Here is a 5,714-nt window from a genome sequence, read left to right as displayed (position 1 = left end):
ACCCATCCTTGCCTACTCGGCCCATCTTCGAACGCTAGAAGGAAATAATATTTAACTACCATCTACATTGTGTTACTGTTTCTATGTCTGTTTGAGCGATTTGTCCCAAAAACTAATTTCGAATTCGAAACATTACACATAGAACCGAAGAAGCGCTTAACTCGATCATTATCCCATCAGCCACGCAATGCTTTCTAAAAGATAATTGCATCTTTACTCGGACCTGTTGACTATATAATTTATTGTCAACTATTGTTGTGCATCATTATATAAAATGATGCACTGCTTTGGATTCAGCAGATTTGGTTCGTTTAAAAAAAAACGTTTAGAGCGAGTTCGACGCAACTGTGTTCCAGATGCTTAACTTATAGCTTATTTGGGCATTTAAGAGTTGAGCTTTTTTTGGAAGGAAAAGTGGATGGAATTAATGTGATTAGTGGGCGTTTGCAGATTAAAGAATGTTTGTGTTTTATATTGAATTTAAGTCGCTTTTTTTTTGCTTTAGTGTCTGCAATGGAGGCAACAGAATATTAAATGGTGTCTTTCGGGTCAAAGAAGTTTTAATGGCAAATCTGTTCATTCCTTCACAGTGGCTTGGAACGGAATTTCTTGAACACGAGAGAGCAAATATGAGGTTTTACTAATTTGTCCATTTTTTTATTTTTTTCCGAATAATGTGAGACATAAAAGGGTCAAAAAATGATGCCATTTAAGTTCCAATTTGTGTTTTAAACTTGAAGTTCAAAGATTCCAAAACTTACCTTCACTTTGTTCTCATATATCAAGTTTGCAAGCTCTTATCTTGAGTTCATTGAATCTGTTTTTCCTCCTCGGATTAAAGGCGTATTTCTGATTGGAAAAGGGAGCATCTGGAAAGAATCTAAAACATGATTTTATTTAAAAACCTTTGAAGAAGCGGTGAAAATGTAAAGTAATTGAAACTGCCAAAGTCGAAGGTATGCATTTTAAAACAAATTATTCCAATTTGGTGTACTTTATAGAGGTTAGAAAAGATAGACCCAATGTGGGCAAAAGAAATGTTTTGCGGGCTCTTATGCCATCATGAAAAAAAATTGTTTGGGTCGTTTCGCAAGCAGAAGTGGCTTGCACTTTCAGATTTTAATTCATCCGCATTACGAACGTTTGAAAATTTGTTAGAGTAGCAAAAGCTGGCAGATATTTATATTCTATTCCTAAACATTCAAAAAATCGTAAAAAAATATATGTAGACTCGTCATTTAGATATTTGAACTTTGATTTTCTACTTGCATTTCAACAACCACTACTTTAGACTGTACTCCAAAAATACACATGAATATGTAGGTTTTTATATTTCATATTAATTTGAGGCGTTTGCCATATTTCCAGCTAGATTTACCGTTATTTGATAAAACCCAGTTATATTCCGGGAAAACTTTACGCAGAATTTTTCAACAAACTTTCGAAAAACTTATTAAAAAATATATTTCACCCACTTAAACCCACAGTGGTTTTATCTCTTTATTGGGCGCGCTTGCGCTCTGTTGGATCCTGAGTTTGCTAAGCAAGTTCTTGATTCCCGAGTTAAAGTCAGAAGAAGTTGAACTAAATTATCTACATTTAAATGTTTAGAAGAGAAACTTTGAATGCTTAAAAACTTGTACAACAGGAGATATACAGGGTGTTTCGGGAGGAAATGGGAATATTTTGGTAAAATTAAGGTAAATGAACCCATATGGTTTAATTCGATTTCTAGCCGTTTTTTAAATAATCGGTTTTTAAGTTTTTTTGTGGGTTTTACAGCAGCTCGCGTGCAGGGCTTTTAGGGAAAAAGTGATTATACAGTTTTAACGGGCATTTATGTTATGTTATGTATCACGCAAAAATCCTTTGCGTGATGTTTTATGCAAAATTGCCATTGGGAGTACGCACTTTTTACAAAGAATTACTTTTTCCGTTTGAGGTTTTGTTTGGGAGGGAAAAAATGTGCCAACTGCACTAAAAGTTTGGCGGCTGTTGAGGTACACCGTCAAGTTCAAAAGGTTCTGAAAATTCAGTAAAACCCTAGATTCTAATTAAATTGGGCCTTGCTAGTCCTACTAGTTTGGGAGTTACGAATTTAGTTTTAACTGCACTAAAACTAGGGCAATTTTTCAAATTTCTGCTCCAGTTCAAAACGTTCGGAAATTTTGTAGCCTTTCATACAAAAAATTTCCGTCTTTTCAAATAAAGGAAATTTTATTTGATCTTTGCATCACCAATTAATTGTGTTCATTCCTTTTGAAATGAAAAATGGCCGCTAAAAACTTAAGAACCGACAATTCTGAAACAGCTACGAATCGGATTAAACCACATGAGTTCAGTTACCTTAATTTGACCTCTTGAACGCGTTCCCAAAATATTTAGTTTTCCTCCCAAAACATGCTGAATATACAATTTATTCAAAATAAATTAAAATATGCAATCAATTAACAGAAGTTTATTAGTAGCTTAAAATTTCAGCCAGTTTTGCTACATTTCTTGTGATTAAACGTGCTCAAAGTAGAAAGTAAAACCTGTAGTAAATAACTACAGTTTTGAACGTAGCATACGTGAATATAAATCCGCATCAACGAGAAGCACCATTTAATTGGTAAAAACCCTGAACTGATTTAAGAGCTTGAACGAAAATCGAGTGTAAACTGAAATTATATTGCATGAGTCGTAGAATTCGGGTAGGCTGGCGATGTTCCCAGAAACTTCAAATGGGCTTTTCGGTTGAACCTCGCAAAGCTTCAACCAAAACCGGCCAATCCCACTTATAGAATTCGAAATCATTTTCTTAATTTTTTTCTTAAAGACTTTATGAACTGCCTATATCGGTCGGACTGCTGTTAAAGTACATAAACATAGTTTAGTATTAGGCATCAAATTCTTCGGCCGGGTAATTCATCGATGGAAAGGGAATTAAATAATCGTAAGTCTGTCAAATATACAATCGGTTTGCCATGTGTAATGGTCCGGTGCTAGTTGTTTTCGCCTTAGATAGCCAATGGTGCAATTTGTATGTGTAACGCTCGAGCTCATCGCCGCTTTTATGTATGTGTATCGGCCCCTATTTGAACGAAAACTATTTCACACTAGTCCGAACGGATTGAGACGACTGAAGATATAGATACTTCCACATTAAGTCAGAATTGACCATTAATAACTAATTTCTCCTGTCAAAGGAATTCCTCGTTTTCAGCATGCAACTGTGAYYAGCAGAATCATGGAAACATTGATTTTTTATATGRAAAAATTGAGGTTCAGAGCCCTCATATTTTTATGCACTGTGCACGTCCAGAGTTTGAACTAAATSTTTGTATCAATTGATTTTCTCACAAACACTCATAGTTTTTACATTGCAAACATCGCAAAGGTCTCACAAAATCTTACTACTTAAAAACAGCATATTTGGTTGCTTCGTCTTATTAGGGWGTGRAAAAATGGCACAATTGCCAACATAKAATTGGGGATAAATTTGAGCATSCACTGATTTTTTTCCARAGACCGACAGGRAATTCTTATGTCACCTAAGAAGGAAAGCTTGTTGGAAAACTAGAMTTAAATTCAAATTTCTACACGTAGTACGAAAAAATAAACAGCAGAAACAGATGCAGTCAGATGAAATTYTGGTCCAACCTGAGCATTAACTGATTTCGCAAATTGTTTTATAATTCGCGCCGTAGAGAAAATACTGTGAAATCTTAGATATTCATAAAGATAAGCCACTGCAAGTAGTTGGGAAACAAAAAATAAACCTACATTCAAGCAACTTTGAAACCAGAGCAAGTAGCAATTTCCCATTTTTACAGAGAATACAGAAAATACACATCTAGGCCTGCGTAACATTGTGTTGAGTCCAAAGAAAGTCGAGGAATTTTCTTGTAATATCGATCTCTTAATTTTTCTGCATAAAAGATTCAGTTTGCCAGTATAACGTTCGGAAAAACGCGGTTCTTCTGTTTAGAGAGTTAGTTAAAAGTGAAGAAACCAAGGAGGTTTCTTCACTTTTAACTAACTCCAAGAGTTTTCCAAATAAATGATTATAGATTTTCGCTTTTTCAGTTCGGAGAAATATTTTTGGAAAACCATCCAGAAATAATTATTACTGTTTTGTCCAAAATCCGAAGTTGCAAAAAGTTTTCAAAAAATATTTGCAAAGCGGAGAGCTAAGGAGGCGAGTGGGTCCAATGAAATTTGCCTTGTAATTTTTCACAGAAAATATCTGAAGATTGTCAGTATTTTAAGTAAAACTAAAAAATTATACGATTTTGGTGCAGCAAGAATTGCTTAATAGAAACTTTGTTAAAACTGGAATGACCTGAAGATTTAAAGCAACTTTAGAAATCTTCAGAGCGATGAGAGCGGCGCATTTTCATAATAATTTTTTGTAAACTTTTACAATACTTCTCTCTCTACTTTTACTCTGGTCGTTTTTTCAAGATAATCCGAAGTACTTTCGGTGAAAAACTGAATAAAATTCTTTGGTTTTTGTGTGCCAAATTCGATGCTGAAAAGAGGTTTCTAGAGTTCCCTGCAAACCGATGAATTATGCTAATTTTCTTGTAAAATTAATTTTGTAATTTTTGGCTGAAAATACCTCATTATTGTCAAAAAAGAAGAAAATCATCAGAAAATAATACTTTTTTGCCTTTTGAGGAATTTATTTTCGTTTTTGTCCCGATTTCAACTCCGAAAAAAGTTTTTCTTAAATTTTTACAGAGCTCTAAATTTATCTTGTGATTTTTCGGGTAAAAGTCCTCCATACCGTCAGTATTTTTAAGCGAAACTCTACAAAATAGAGCGTTTTTGAGTAGAAAGTACAGCAAAAAAAATCAGTCAAAACTAAAAAACCACATTTCTTTACAAAATTTATAGTCTTTAGAGGAACTGAGCTGACGAGATTTCCAAGTAATCTGTTATAAACTTTCGCTTATTCCGTTCGTTTTTTTTAGAAAATGATTTGAATTTTGTTCCAAATTTGAAGCTGGAAAAAGCTTTTTTTGCAAAGCGACGAAGGAATCGAAATTTAATTCATACTTTTTCGCGGAAAATAACTTTGATATTGTCAGCATTTTAAAGTGAAACTTTAGAAAATTGAGCATTTCGCAGTACAAGTAATTTAGCTAAAACTGGAAAATTCTAAAATTTGAAAACATTTTAAAAATAATATTAGTAAATGGCCTTTAAAATAAATCTAAAAAAGTAAGAAAAAGTCATCAACATTTTCGTTACCCAGATAAATATATATTATACACATCCCTTATTACAAAGTCTTTTGGTAATATCGGAGCTTCGACTGAATCTTCACAGGCGTCTCAACATTTACTATGCAACGACAGTAAATTTTAGCATATCCGTTAAGAATAGGTGGTATTTTTCGAATCAGTGCCAAAAGCGACTTCTGGTTTTTACATGGGATACACAAAAGGGTACATGTAAAAGCAGCAAAAACTTGAACCAAACTTGAGCATATACTGATTTTTCATAAGCATCGATAATTTGGTCTGCATTTGAGATATTGGTAATTCTCACACCCTCAGAAAGAAAAATTAACACCTTGGGCACCATCGTAAGAAGCACATTTAAATTGTTACAGAGAGTACAAAAAATGCACGTCTAGAAGTATACAGAAGTGACGAAAAATTTGAGCTTCGGTTGATTCTTAAACTGTATAAAATAAAAGTTACTTGGGATAAGTAGATAAAATA

This window comes from Dendroctonus ponderosae, unplaced genomic scaffold, assembly GCF_020466585.1.
Source record: "Dendroctonus ponderosae isolate FM_Combo_2020 unplaced genomic scaffold, Dpon_F_20191213v2 Dpon_F_20191213_41, whole genome shotgun sequence".
NCBI classification, from domain to species: Eukaryota; Metazoa; Arthropoda; class Insecta; order Coleoptera; family Curculionidae; genus Dendroctonus; species Dendroctonus ponderosae.
Note: the sequence above shows the minus strand (reverse complement) of the source record.